The sequence below is a fragment of the Peromyscus leucopus genome, chromosome 15, assembly GCF_004664715.2.
Source record: "Peromyscus leucopus breed LL Stock chromosome 15, UCI_PerLeu_2.1, whole genome shotgun sequence".
NCBI classification, from domain to species: domain Eukaryota; kingdom Metazoa; phylum Chordata; class Mammalia; order Rodentia; family Cricetidae; genus Peromyscus; species Peromyscus leucopus.
In genome coordinates, this window is record NC_051076.1 from 37906716 (window position 1) to 37922302 (window position 15587).

Sequence of the window (15587 nt, forward strand, 5' to 3'; positions counted from 1 at the left end):
ATTCCTAAGATTTTGTAAAACTTCAAGGGACTTTCTTAGTGATTTTGAGTTTTTCTGAGATTCTTAATCCAGCTCTGAAAGAATTTACCAAACACATAGAGCTTTATATGCCCTGTCTTAAATGCAGAAAGAGGAGTAGGAATGTTAATACAGGCAAAAAGATGCCTGAAGTCTACAGTGCAAATAGAAGTCTTTAGCTTCTCAAGTGATTTTTAAAGACTATTTAAATGTGTACTGGTTTAAGTAATTGTTTTGGTACAGGGATGTGGGCAATGCTAAGAGATTTGGGAGAGGGACTGGTCCTGCCTGCACTAGTGAGCCATTTATGAGAATGTGAAGTTTGTGCTCCTTCCTTGTGAGCACCTTGTGGTATGGAAAGGTGGGAAAAGTACATTTTTGATGGTAAGAAACTGGAATGCAAAGGGTAGCTTTAAACAATCTGAGAATTGTATATACTGTATCACTAGAGAAAGGTTTTCTCTTCTGACAAAGTATAGAAATTCGTCTTTTAAAGGAGTCTTCTGGTGCTCCAGTTGAAGAGCCTGCCCTTAAAAGCAGCACTGGAGAGTAGTCCCTTATCTCTGATAATCATAGGCAACAGCATGATAGAGTGAAAACTGTCTCCTAGAGCCACCTTAGAGATCACTGTGCTCTGTGGCATAAAAACAGAGTTGATGTTCTCAGAAAACATTTTAGCTATAGTAGAGGCTTTCAGTGGACAGACATGGTCATTACTGAACAGGCAGGTAGCTGGGAAGTACAGAAGATGCTGCTTTAGATGGATTTTTTTTTAAACCAACCAAAAATATTTTAAGTCTACCCTACTTTCAAAAAGTTAAGTTGTATGCTGAAAAGTTGTTTTTTGCATTGTTAGCTTTTTAGGTTATATGTGAGAAAATAGAGCTTTTAACTATTACCAAATTATAAAGTTCAAGTGCAGTAATTTCTATAAAGAGAAACTTCAGAACACTTATCAGCACTCCATCCAAGGTCAGCCACCAACATCTTGAATGGGGTAGAGGTTGCTGTATTCATGTGGAGGTGTTAGGCATGTTTGGGGGGTCCCCCTCTGTTTTCACTCATTTCTAATAGGTTTTTACTGTATTGATACTGTGAATAGAGTGCTTCCGGTCCTAGGACCACATCAGCACAATCTTCTCTGCTGGTCTCTCCTCTAATTGGCCTAGCCAGAGCCATGAAAGTCATGAGACTTCTAGCCAGGCTACCTTTGAAACAAAGTTTTCAAAAATAATCATCTGCTTTAGTTAGAAGTGATACCATTCTAAATATCCAGGATTCTTATCCAGATTCACTGTGACATTGTCCTACTTCTTTGCTAGCATCACTGTAGGGTCATAAGGGTTAGTAGTGTACTATCTGTGTTAATGAATACGGTGTGTACAAGGAGTATGCTCATTAAGGGTGTACTAAATGAACTTTAGCTGATGCTGAAACTTACTACCAAATCTTGACTTGCACACGTCACCTTGTAAGGGGAACTGCATTAGCAGTGAGAGCTAAATCAGTAGATAACCTAATGCCGTGAAATTGCAGTATCCGGACTATTATGATTGAGAGGCACTTAGCAGAGGGGCTATCCAATATTGTCATAGAAAGCAGAGAGTTGACCACATGTGTGTATCTATTTTCACTCTAAATAGACTTATTCTCTCTGAATTCTGATACTGATATAAACTGTGGCATTCACATGGCAGTAACACTGTATTTACTCAGAAAGGCTCTTCCTAATGAATTCTTCTCTTTTTACTCAGAACCATAATTACCTCTAAACTGAGTTGAATTTTATTTTATGTAAATTCCAAGCAATTCCATAGTTTGGGGGGGTTTTGCTTTGTTTTTGGTATTTGAGGCAGTCTTTGCTATGTAGCCCCTTGCTGTCCTGGTTCTCACTCTATAGCTCAGCGGGGCCTTGAACTCATAGGAATCCTTCTGCCTCAGCCTCATAAGTACTGAAGATTACAGGCATGTTCCACCACACCTGGCCCTCATTCCTTTTTTTTTCTACTAAAGAACTAAATCTCATCTTGACCACATAAAACTGAAATAGTTTGTAAAAGACAAAGAAGAAAGAAAGCAGTTAAGAAAAGTTTTCTTGTATTTTTGCGTTTTTTCGGTTTCCAGTTCCCTTGATATCAGTGAAACAAAGATGGTATGAGAGTAAACAGAGACTGTCCGGGCTTCTTCATAGTGGAAATACAGCTTTGGTTGGAATTGTCTGGTGCAAGAGTGATGTTTGGAACTTCGTTTCCAATAGCTGAGTAGTCCTTTGTCCAAGAATTAGCTTTTACACAGTCTTACTACCAGCTCACACTAGTTGTTTATTTTAACTGGTGTAATTACTTTTTGTTTAACATGGAGGTCTACTTTAAAGAATAGAAACAGTGGAAAATGGAAAAGGAAAGACTTTGTTTTGTTTTGTTTTCCTCTCTCTTCTTTTTAGTTTTTGAGACAGGGTTTCTCAGTGTAGTCCTGGCTGTCCTAGAACTCACTCTGAAAACCAGGCTGGCCTGGAATTCAGAGATCCGCCTGCCTCTTCTGGGGCTAAAGGTGTTCACCATCACTGCCTGGCAAGGGAAGACTTCTTAATGTAGTAGAAAAGCTCTTAATCAGAAAGATTTGAAATCCTATCCATAAGCAGATATAATTTATTTTTCACTTCCAAATATGCCCTTTTCCTTATTTGTACACTTATTTATTCAAGGAATATTGGATGAGTCATTATTGAGCAGTCTTTGGAAATGGAGCTTTTTACATAGGAGCACAGTGGAAAAGAACTTAAAATACTAAAATATTCTCATAGCTGAGTTAGGAAAGGAACAGCAAGCTATTGCCAGGTTAAATCACTGACTTTGAGAGAAGCCCTCAGCAAAGCAGACCCTAGAGCTTATGAGTTAGATCAGGGTTCAGCAAACCATGGCCCTGAAGTCAAATATGAATATTTGCCTGCTGTCTATATGAAGACACTTATACCCTAACATCTGTTTGCTTGGTTATTGTTTACTGTTTCTTTGTACTGTAATGATAAAGTTGAGTACATAGCCAGCAGGGCCTAAAAACACTGTGTCTGAAGGTGTCAAAAGGTTGGCATCTTCTGCCTTATTTCAGAAGTTAACTCCAAACAACTACTCCTACCATTTCACCTTTAGCATAGTGTGACAGAGGCTTTAAATTCCGAGTCACATCTGCATTAGATACTTTGAGAAGAGTTGCGTCATCTTTTTCCACCTCCACATAAACCTCTTGGCTTTTCTTCTGCTTCATTCCCATTCCAAAAGGGGCAGTTAAAATGAGTAATAAGCCAAAAGGAAACGGGATTATGTTTTGCCCTTGCCCAAAAGGTATAAGTAGATTTAAGTTTAGAATAGTAATTGTAACAAGATACCTCTTATAAGAAAAATTCCCACACTTTTAACAATGTGGAGTTCAAAAGTTCATGCTTTTGTAAGTTTTGTCATTTCTCATCTTGCTTAAAATGATTTGTATAATAATGACAAATGAATTTAATCTCCCTAGAATTAAAGAGTAATTTCTGTTATGTATAGTTATTACTGGTTGTGGTGACTCTTGCCTGTATCCCAGCACTTAGGAAGGAAGGTGAAGGTAAGGATCAGGAGTTCAGAGTTATCCTTGGCTACATAGAGTTTGAGGGTAGCCAAGGCTACATGAGACTCTGTCTCAAAGAAACAAAACAGGCATTTTGATTCTTATCAGATATACTGTTTTTCTAGATTAGACACCCATACTTTTCCCTTCATTTTAATCTTAAATAAATTCACTCTATCCGCATTTGGACTAAAAAAAGTCCAATCTTTTTCTTTTGGATGTTTTGAAACAGTAAAACATCAGGATTTCAATTTTTTCTTAGGCCCATTCTTGCATATCTATTATTGTTAACATGTTTGGACCAGTATATATTTGCTTTGTGAACATTCATTCTTAGTGTTATATAAGATGTGGAGAAATGTGAAATGTTAAATGTATTCATAGAAATCCTTGCAAGAGAAGATATGATTTCTCTCCATTTGGAAATAATACACAGGCTTCAGAGTTTCATTTGGACAGTTTTCTAGGTTATGCTAATGCAGTACAGTTAGTTTGATTTGTTGTTATAAATCCTATCGTCATAGAGAAAGGTGGGATGAGTCACTAGTCCATGTAAGACATGTCTTTGGTTCTTTTGGTTTGGTTTAGTTTTGTTTTGTGACAGGGCCTAGAACTCCCTGTGTAGGTCAGACAGGCCTGAAACTCACAGAGCTCTTTCTGCCTCTGCCTCCGAAGTGCTGGGACTAAAGGCGTTTGTCACCTCGGCTGACCATCTCTTTGTTCTTAAAGCTGCCTTCTAGTAAGATATTGCTGGGGTTTATGTGACGTTTCAGGATGTTCATCTAAGTTAAATCTACTTGTCTCAGAGCACATTACACATAGTCATATGGGCTTTCTATTGATCTGGGCCCTGCTACTTGAGACAGAACTTGGCTGCAGATAACTGAATCATCCAGCTATGCTCTGTTTGAGGTCTTGCTAATAGATGTCATTTAAGTAGGAATTGATTGAAAGCATTGGAGTTTGCCAAGCATCATGACTAATTCTCAGTGGTTTTGCTTCTCTGCTTTCTAGTGTTTTTCCTGGTTTTCAGACCAGGACTTTCTTTGTTGTTTTTGTTTTTGGAGACAGGGTTTCTCTGCGTAGCTTTGCGCCTTTCCCGGAGCTCACTTGGTAGCCCAGGCTGGCCTCGAACTCACAGAGATCCACCTGGCTCTGCCTCCCGAGTTCTGGGATTAAAGGCGTGCGCCACCACCTCCCAGGCAGGCTGGTATTTTTACTTAGATAGTAAGTGGGCTTTCTTCCTCAGGACAGGCCAAAGTTAAATAGTGTGAGTATGTTAGAACACCTGAGCTTGTTGCATTACAAAGAAAGTAATTATTGCTAGGGACAGTGACCTCAAACCCTTAGAGAAGTCTGTACAGATCATCCATTTCTAGTGTGTTAGAAGATCATCTTTTCTCAAATGACACACAGCAATGCTAGAAAGACACATAATTACCTGAAATCCACATTATCTTTACAGAGGCTACAAAAATAACTTTTATAAATAATTTCTAATCTCATATCCTTCCCCTTATATATCAGAAACACTTCTTAACACAGTTAAAAGAACTCCAGTAGCTCAAATAGTGGAAGCTTTAAATAGCAAAGCTAACTTACAAAGGCAGAGCATGGGGTGGGGGACGGGGGCTTTTCTAATGCTTGTTACTTGTGTCTGCTCAGTAGGCCCTGTGGAGGGACTCTCAAGTGCACCACCCAGTTAAGGTAGTCTTAGTTTGAGCATCTCATGTGACCAACACCATAAGTTAATGCCATGAATCTTAGGATGTGAATTATACTATAATGCCAGAAGTAGCTCATGGAAACATATGCAATTACTTATCTTCACTGGTAGGTAATATATAGGAAACTATGTCCATTAAATAAATGTTAAATACCTTTTGGTACCAGACAATGTGGTTGGAATTTGTAAAACACAACCAGCTTTAGTTAGTTGTGGCTTTCTATTCTTTTAGGGGGTTTTGCTTTGTTTTTGGATTTTGGGGGGGTTGTTTGTTTTTTGAGAGAGAGACAGGGTCTCCCTAGATAGCCCTGGCTGGCCTAGAACTCACTACATATAGCAGGCTGGCCTTGAACTCATAGAGATCTGCTGCCTCTGCCTCCTGAGTGTTGAGATTAAAGGTGTGCTCCACTGTGCCCAGCATGGCTTCCCATTCTTGAGAGTCCCAAACCTACTTCCTGGGAGTCTGAGACATGATTTTTAGAGAGCTTGCACTTTTTAATAGAGAGAGAGACATTCTAAAGGAACACTGAACTGTCTCCCCTACTAGCATAACTGCAATCATATTGAAATAATCCTGAGGTGATAAAAGTAATAATAACAGCCCACTTTTTTTTAGTGTTTATGTGCCAGACACAGTTCTATTAATTTATCTGCTCCTCATGTCAGTCTGTTGTGGTTATTGTTTCCTTCATTTTAGAGAGAAGGACAACCTTTGTCTTTACATAGGCAGCCTACCACCAGATTCTCTGGATAGCTTCTAGTGCTTTTAGTGAGTATAATTATGGCACATGTTATAGATAAGGACACTGCTGAGCCCAAGGGTACATAACTTGACAGCTCGTATTTACCAGTTCAGTTCCAAAGTCCAGACTACCTCCACTCTGTCACATTTATTTTCTGTGCAGTGGCTAATGATCTTCCTACTCTTACTGAACTTGCAATCAAGAGTAGAGGCTGGAGAGATGGTTAAGGCTCAGTGGTTAAGAGCACTGGCTCTTCTTCCTGAGGACCTAGATTTTGTTTCCTTAGCACCTACATGACAGGTCACAACTGTAACCCAAGATTAAGTTATTAGCAGATTTCTTCAAAGGATCATGCAGTTGGTCTCATGCAGACTTGAGTAGGAATATTGCCCACTTAAGGAGAATTGCTCATTTGGTATGTCTGATTTTAAGTTGAGTGAGTTACTATTGAAAAGTGAAATGTTTTCTGGTTAACTATTGCTGTGTAACAAAGTACCCTAAAGTTTAACTCTAAAGTGGCTTAACAATCATTTTATAAATCTTACTTTGCAAAAAGTTAGAAGTTAAGGAAGGGGCAGTTGGTTGAACTGGTCTAGAAGGTCCAAGATTACATGCATGCCTAGTGTAGGGAGACCTGAAAAGCTGGTTTAACCTTTCCATTGAAGGACTTTTTTTTTGGGGGGGGGGGTGAGGGTGGCAGGGTTTCGAGACAGGGTTTCTCTGTATAGCCCTAGAACTAGCTCTGTAGACCAGGCTGGGCTCAAACTCAGCGATATACCTGTTTCAGCCTTCCAAGTACTGGTATTAAAGGCATGAACCACCACTGGCTGGCAGGTAGTTGGGCTTCTTAATATGCAACTCAGGCTACTAAAAGCTGGGCAAACAATCTGGTCTTCTTAAAGGCCAGGCCTACAGTCATCATGGGTTCACTGCTATACTTTAGTCAGTGGTGAGCCCAGATCTAGGGAAGAGGAAATACCCTAACACTTTATGAAAAACATGAAGAGATCTGAGACCATGTTTAATTGTTTACAGGTAACATTAGGTTCTCAATTTTTTCCCTGAGCCTTTTGTGGTCAGTTATTAGTGTTGTTTAAGCCATTATTACATCTACTGTGGGACAGTCAAAGATCTAGAAGGAGAATTAGACAAATACTTGAGGCTGTTTTATTAGTTGCCTGCCTTCCCTCAAGTTGTGCCTGTTTGAAAGCAGCAGCCATTCCTTTTCTTCTCTGTACTTGGGTCCAGGTCCCGAGCTTCGGCTGTACTGTGAGACCATGATATCTACACAGCCTGAGCCAGAAATGCTCTCGAGGAAATGAGAAGCTTACTGTTTACAATTCTGACTTCTTGGAGACAGCTGTAAGTTTATAAATAGGTGGAAACCTCCCATGATATAGCTGCTAAATCATTTTCAGGAATTTCTGTTGTGTGACTTCATATCATATTATTGAGACCATAAGAAGTTCTTGTGCTGAGGTCTTACAATGGCAGGGAAGTGCTCTAACCACTGAGCTATACCTCCAGCTTATGATAGTAAACATTTTACCCTCTTGTCTCATCTCATCTCTCTTTACCACTTCTGTCATATAATTTCGTGCTTAAAGATGAATTGGCTGATACTATTCTTACTGCTTTTCTTACAGGAAAATCAATTTCGTGTGTCATTAGTCTCTTAGGAACTATACCAGCCTCTCTCATTCAGTCATAGATCATTGAAGTTTTTTGAGGCTGGAATTGCCAGTTTTATAATGCTTTATTTAAACTCCTTAAAATAATTAGACTAAAAAACTTAAATAGTCCTGCATTGAGAAGATAACAGAGAAAGAACTGTACTAATTTTCCCCAAATCAATACCCTTCCAAGAGAAGAAAGGTCTGAGATACCACGTCAGTAGATTCCCAGAGAAGTAGCTATAAAGGCTTCTGACTCATCATCCCTAGTTCTTATGCAGTGTAATGATCTCTGCCTAGGGAAATGAGGGGTACTAGGAGCCAGGCACTTACAGGGTGGATAGATATCCAAAGGTACAGTGGAGATTAATTAGATTTTTATCATGTAAAGATTGGGGGAAGTTTGTAGTGAATAAAAAGAATAGAATTTAATTTAAAACTTTTTTTTAAATACTCATTTCCACCAGGATATAATCTCTCTCCCCCCCCCCCCCCCCTTTTTTTTTTTTTTTTTTTTTTTTTGATATTTTGAGACAGGGTTTTTCTTTGTGTAGACCAAGCTGGCCTTGAACTCACAGAGCTCCACCTGCCTTTGCCTCCCTAGTGCTGGGATTAAAGGCGTGCCCAGCGAACTCTTCCCTTCTTGACAGAGAAACTTTGAAATTACAGTCCCAGGAAATGACAGTTTTGCTGTGATAACCTGTGTTTCAACTCGAATGTTGTTTTTTGGCTCATTAGGAACTTTTCTGGAATTCTGTGGTCTCGAGTCTGGAGTCATTGGTTGTTTGCGTAGAAAAAGAGAACAGGATGGGAAGAGAGAATCCTATAGATTGACAATCTTTCCTTTCCTTTCAGCGTCACAAATCTGAACGGTTTCAGCCAGTCGTGACAGCCCGAGTGAGTAGACGCTACCTGAAGGTTAGAGTTCTACCCTTAGCCTCCTCTTGAAGCAGATGCTGATGATATTTGAGAATGGTCTGTTTCCTATAAGTCAGAGAAACCCAACTGTAGTGGTTAAGAACCACTCAAAACCAGAGATGCTATGCAGGAAACAAAGCTTAAATGTGTTTCCTCTGGAAGCCAAATTACTAAATAGGTCACTAAAAGTGTGCTGAAAGTCCCCTCTGAAATGCTATCAGATGGCAGACATACTTAGAATTTATATGGAGTTTCTAGTATTTTTACAAAAATGACTTTAAGTCCGGTAATGAGTTTTGTTGTTGTTTTTTAATGAGCCCGTTTTCTTTTTGGAAAAATGGCTCAATAAAAATATCACTAAAGAATTCAATTGTATATGCATGTGCATTAAACACAGAATGGTATACTGAAGATAGTTCATGCAAATAACTTTTATGGAAAGTTTAGCTATTTTCTTAATGTCATTTTCATAAATGTATGTTTATAAATCTATTTACTCACCACCATGATCTTGGTAGCATAGAAGCATTTCATTAGTTGTGTTGTACTAAAAATTAAATTCTTGGCATAGTAGGCTATGAGAGCTTTAGTTAACTTTGTATTGGGGCTGAAAAAAAATTTCTTGCACTTTCTGTTTATAAAGATGTTATAACACATCTAACAGTACAGCTGCTTTTTTTTAGAGCTGGCAGATGTAGGTATTAAAGTGATATATATGCTTAAAGCCCTCGAAAGAGAAAATATGCTTATAGCTACCTGAAAAGGGTTAGGGATCAGTACACAGAATACATCCTGAAAGTAGTTGTTGGGATAAACATACTGTCGCTGTGAATTGCAATATATCACTGAGTTGTCAGGTATATGTGTGCAAATTATGTGTATGTAAGGAAAAGATGTTTAATGAAGGCAGATAAGTCAATGTAAACTATCCTACCTCCCGCTAAATACTGAGCATAGTCAAGATTGTCCTGTAGCCCTTGGCCATGAGCCTGATTCCTTAGCCTCTCTACCCCCATCCTTTTCTATATACATTTCAGCTCCTCTACCTCTGAGCATTGCCTGAAAAAGTAGGGTGTAGCTTTCTATAGCAAGCAGAGGAAAGCTAGACTCAAAATACAGAGGTTACCGTGCAGATGTTAATGTTTGATCTGTCTGGTAGAAGTGTCTAGTGGAGGTAGAGGAGAGGCTTTCTTGGTTTTGCTCTTCTGTGTGTGCTGCACATGTGCAGAGTTTTACTATGTTACCCAGATGAGCCTCAAACTCTCCATCCTCCTGACTCACTCTCTGTTTTTGCTGTTTGCTTGTGATGTTCCCAAGGACAGAACCCCAGGCCTTGCTTTGTAGCTCAGGCTGGCCTTGAACTCTTACTGTTCCTGCCTTGGCCTCTTGAGTGCTGCCACTTCCAGCATGTGTCACCATACCCACTCTTTGTGTTTGTTCTTAAAGATGCCCCAATTCCTCTAAATGATGTGAAACATCACTGTTCTTCCATTGCCGGTCCCAGTTCTTTTTTTTTTTCTTTTTTTCTTTTTTTGGTTTTTCAAGACAGGGTTTCTCTGTGTAGTTTTGGTGTCTGTCCTGGATCTCACTCTGTAGATCAGGCTGGCCTCGAACTCACAGAGAGCTGCCTGGCTCTGCCTCCCAAGTGCTAGGATTAAAGGCATGCGCTACCACCACCCATCTCCCCAGTTCATTTTGTGGGTACTGGAATATTAACTACATTTTCCTGATAATGATCCTGCTACCAATATCTTACATGGGTGTACATGATAAGGATTTTTTGGAAGATCTGTTTTGCTTTTGATTATTCCAAAGAGAGATATGCTTTTTTAAATGCCAATTACTGTTGTAATAGTCAGGATTTGGATTTCTACATGGCAGAAAAGTTCATTTCAACAGGAAAATGCCACCTAATTAGAACTGATTTCTCCTTGAGATAGTAGTTCTGTAGCCAAGTTGGTTTACCTACCTTTTAACCATTTGTTACTGCTAAGGAGTAACTATTGGCTCTAACAGCTATCCTGGGAAGCTTTCCACCTTTTCATTCAAATGCTCTGTCTGGGTTATAATGTCTAAAAACAGGAATTCTCTGGTTAGAAATGAAAACTAGCAAATTATCTATTTTCAGATCTCTAGGGTTGCCACTGTTTTTCTGGGTACTGTTTTCTTTTCTTGTGACATTAGGTAATGTAGGTAAGGAATACAGACAATGTGAAATTCCCAATAGAGAGGGAAGCATTCCATGTAAGTGACTGAGCAGTTTGTGAATAAATCCAGTATGAGTCCTCCAGGGAGAAAGATGGGCTGTTTCCTTGCTAAACCATAGAGTGGTTCTCGGTCTTTTAGCCATGCTAGTATTTCAGACTCGGGAATTAAATTGTGCTTAGGAAAGTATCTTCCTGTAGCTTGCTGTTTGTGCACAGTCTTGTCCTAGGCCTGCCCCCAATGTCTGACTATAAACTGTACTTTAAAACAGATGCTTAATTAAGTCTCAGTAATACTTTATTGTCAGTGTTGTTGCCTTTTTGGCCAGACTGATCTATTTGGAAAGAAAAAAAAAAAAAAAGTAAAGAAGTGCCCAGGTAAATTAAATTCATGAATCTAGAAGGAAACAGATTCTTACCCTCTTCCTCTGGCTTGAATGAGCATTGACTTTATGTTGTCTATTTAAAATCAGACCAGGTTGACTGGTCTATTGTGCAATCTGGGCTTAGAAAGATCCCTAGGAATGGAGCGGGAGTGCAGTGTGGCTTGGTGGAAAGCTCCTCCTTAGCATGCACAAGACCCTGGGTTCACTTCCCTGGACGACAACATGCCCAGATGATTCCGATGTGCAGCCAGGGTTGGAAATCACTCTGTGGGTAGTCATTCGTACTCTTGGGCAGGAAAACCTGAAGCTAGTATTATTTCTTTTCCCAACTCCTCAAGCGAAATGAAGGTGGGTTTTTGTTCGTTTGTAGTTGCAGATTGAAAAGAGAAAAAATTCCTTGGAGTGGAAGGGACTCCAGGAGAGAAATGCCTAAAGCTAGATTTCTTGACCCAGGTACCTTTGCTGCTATCCCAGGCATGGCTCTTGGCTTAAAGCTGACAATGAGCCAGAGCTCAGACTCATCTGTTTCTTCTCAGAGTAGGTCTGGAGGGAAATGTTACAATCAATCCAGTATCCTCTGTTGCAAATACAGGGTGTGCATAAGTAAATGAAAGCAGTTTTCAAGGCCTGTTCTCTAGAGTCCTTTTCCTCTGCACATGTGATTTAAGTGAAGATTGTTCAGTTCATAGGGAAAGTAGAACAGTACTTCAGTGTACTGTAAAAATGCAGAACCAAGCCCAAGCTGTCTACAGCTACTTTTCTTTGTAAATCAAGCAAGCAGTGTTGCTACTTTATAGAGGAAAGAATAATCCTGCCTTGAGTGATCATAACACTTCTGATTATTTGTCCCTTAGCCTGGTAGGATTTCTTTGTCAAGTGACTCTTGCTTTTTCTTAGCTGTTTCTTTCTGAATGAAATAACTATCCAAGGCTTAAATATTCTGACTAGTATGTGAAATTTTAACATCTTTGTTTTAGGATGTTAAAAAGACCTAAACCAATAATTCCCAAATAAGATTCCATAGCTTCCATTCTTACCCTTAGTAGAAGAGATGTATAATAGCCATGACAGTTTATTACCTGCCTGTGGCAACCTTCCACATGGTAATAGAAAACCACTTTTCAAAGCAGCTCCTAAGCAGCTTCTAGCTGCTGGAAGAAATGTGTGCTTCAAGAGTAAGTTGAGTGTAGCAGACTCTCGAGTATCCTGGACATATAGAAAAGTCCCTTCATATATTGCCCGTAAGTCATTGATAATGTGGATTTCAGAAATAGATTGTGAAAGAAAAGATGGACTAAGGGAAAAGTTGATGAGAGCAGAGGACTAAGTAGCATCAGAATATGGACACGTGTTCTGAGCAGCATTAAGGCCTTGGTGTTGATTGGCTGTAAATGCTGCAGGTCAGAGAGCCAACTGCCTCCCTAGCCTTAGGAAGCTCGCCGAACACCTGCTGATAGTGAGTGGGAGAGGAAAGCAGTTCCTGTTGAAAACCCTCAGGCTGCCATGCTAGAGAAATGAACTTTATGCAGATGATACCACACTGCTCTTTAAGATTTGGAAGAGACAAAAAAGTGGGAAAGTGTTAGTAAAAGGTAAATGTGTCAGCTTTTGGTATTTTGAGCAAGGGATAAAAGAAATTTCTACAACTGTGAAGTCAGATCATCTTCTGCCCTGATGCCTTGTCTTGCTCATCCACTCATTCATCCGCATCCCTTGCCCTGCCCCTCCCTCCCCCTTTCTCTCTCTCTCTCTCTCTCTCTCTCTGTCTTTCTTTTAGTACTGGGTATTGAACCCAAGAATCTGGAGCATGCTGGGCAAGCATTCTGCCACTGAACTATATAGTTCCAGATCCATATCCTTTCTGAAACAGCTAAGCAACTGCTGGCCTGATCCCAGTGTGACCTTGCTCCATCTGGCAAAAGCCATTACCAAAAGCAAGTGTGCTCTCAGAGTTCGTTAGCTGTTCAACTACTGTGGTCTCTTCACAGCTTCAGCCTGTTGCATTGTTTTGTGTTCTAATGGATTGATTACTCAGGGCCCAGTGGCTTCCTTTCCCTTTAAGACATCTTAAGAACAGCACTCCAGACTTGGGCTTGTTGCCTACCTACGTGAGGGAAAAGCACATTGGCAGAGCACTTAGATTTCCGGGTTTCTGTCTTTTAGGATGGGGCCCGCTCAGGCACTGCCTCTGAAGGGCTGAGGGTTGAAAGAGGAAAGTCAGTGTGGCAGAAATCTGATTCCTTCAGTGGACCTATTCTGAAGGAACTCTAACTCTCCTCTATGGTGCTTATTTAACGGGTGACAGCTGTCTCCCATCTACCTGTCCCTGGCACTGTGCCTTCCCACTGGTCACTGTGAAAAGTAGATCACACTGGACTCAGAGGCAGAATCCAGGACAAGATCCCTCTTCTTGAGCCCATTACTTCTTCATGCAGCTTATAATGTAGCATTAACTTCTCTTGGAGAATTTCCAGGGTTTTCTTGCCAAGAAATAGTAAAACATTTACAAGAAACCAGAAAAGCAGATTTGGGTTAGAGCTGTCACAATAAGAAATCACAGAAAGATTTCATTTCAGCTGCTACTGAGTGACAGCAAGAATCAAACTGTGGTCTCGTCCTGTTTCTGAAGCTGACACAGTAGCGTTTGTAAGCAGCAGACTCACCTAGACGGTCTCCATAGCTGTTCATCAAGGAGAATTTGTATTGAAACAGACAATCACTTTCTAAAACGTTTAGTCCTTCACGGGAACGGGGTAGATTATTTTTAACTATAAGAACTTAGCAGTCTGTTTTCTCCCTATGAGAAAAGTCTTAACATTTGAGGTTTGTGTCTTTCATCTGTAACAATTACTCCGTTAATAGTAAAGATGCCTCAAAAAAGAGTGCCCCCAGGAAGTGCTTCCACACCGCTGAGAGCGCCGGGCTGGCTGTGTGCATCTTACCTCCTAAGACTTTGGTTTTTGTTGTGACCTTGATTATAAGGATCTATATGTAGGAGTAGGATTTTCTCTTCCCCGGCCCTCCTTCAGTCATCACTTAAGTGTAAACCCTTCCCCTTTACTGAGAAGACAAAATATGCACTTTAATTCCTAAGGAGTGTGGCTGTTCATGGCCCTGAAGCCAGAACTCAGGAGGAGAGCTGAAGAGGGAAACTCTTGCCAGACCCTGTAAGATTGAACCAAATCTCTGCCCTACCCCCTAGTGCTGGGGATTGAGCCAAGGCCCGCCTTCCACATGCTAGGCAACTGCTGTCCAATATCTTAATGTGAACATGAATTACCATCTATTTAAGCTGCCCCCAAGCACTCCCTGCCAAAGGGGCAAAGAACCACTAAATAAAGGAGTTCAGAATACCTACCCTGATTTTGGAATTTTTCCTGGGGGAAATTTTATTTTTTATTTTTTTTTTATTTTTTTTTATTTTTATTTTATTTTTTTTTTTTTTTTGAGACAGGGTTTCTCTGCGTAGCTTTGCGCCTTTCCTGGAGCTCACTTGGTAGCCCAGGCTGGCCTCGAACTCACAGAGATCCGCCTGGCTCTGCCTCCCGAGTGCTGGGATTAAAGGAAATTTTATTTTTATTGCATTACTTTTTAGCTACCAAATTAAAAAAAAAAAAATCTGTGTTGTTTTGTGATAAGCTTTTTTTTTTTTTTCTTTTTCTTTGATTAAAAATCAAGCAAAACTACAAGAGCACTAGAACATCATTCAGAAGTGTATCACATCTAAGGACCCGGTTCATTCCCCTTAATTTGACAGGTGTCCTCAGACTCTCCTCCTGTCGACTGACTCTGTCTTCCCCTGGTGAAAAGCCAATCGTTCTTGGAGGGATAGCATGTCTCCTAGAGCCCTGTTGTGTCGGGGAGGGGGGAGGGCAGGAGGGTCAGGGGAGGGGAACTCGAAGAAGAGTTCAGATGTGGGTTTATATAAACATATTTAAAGCAGTTAGCAAAAGCTTTCTTGTTGAACAGCTTTAAGAACAATGTGAATGAAACCTTAGCAACTTGGTTAGTAATCTGAAAAGTCTATTAATGTATACTTGAAATTCTGTTTGTATAAAAATGCATTTCCTCTTTATTTTGACACTGTGTATAAGAACATTATGCATGTGAGTGGTTTGAGAAATAAAAGGTTTAATACTCATATTTGAATCTCTGTCTTTTCTATATAAAGATTATTTAATTTGTTTATACTCTTTTGGAGTTTTGTAGTATGGTAGGAATACTGAGAATGTAAGGGCCCTCTACCCTTTCAAGATGCCTGCTATCCTCCAAGATGAAATAGTAACATATTTACCTCTTTTTTTTTTTTTTTT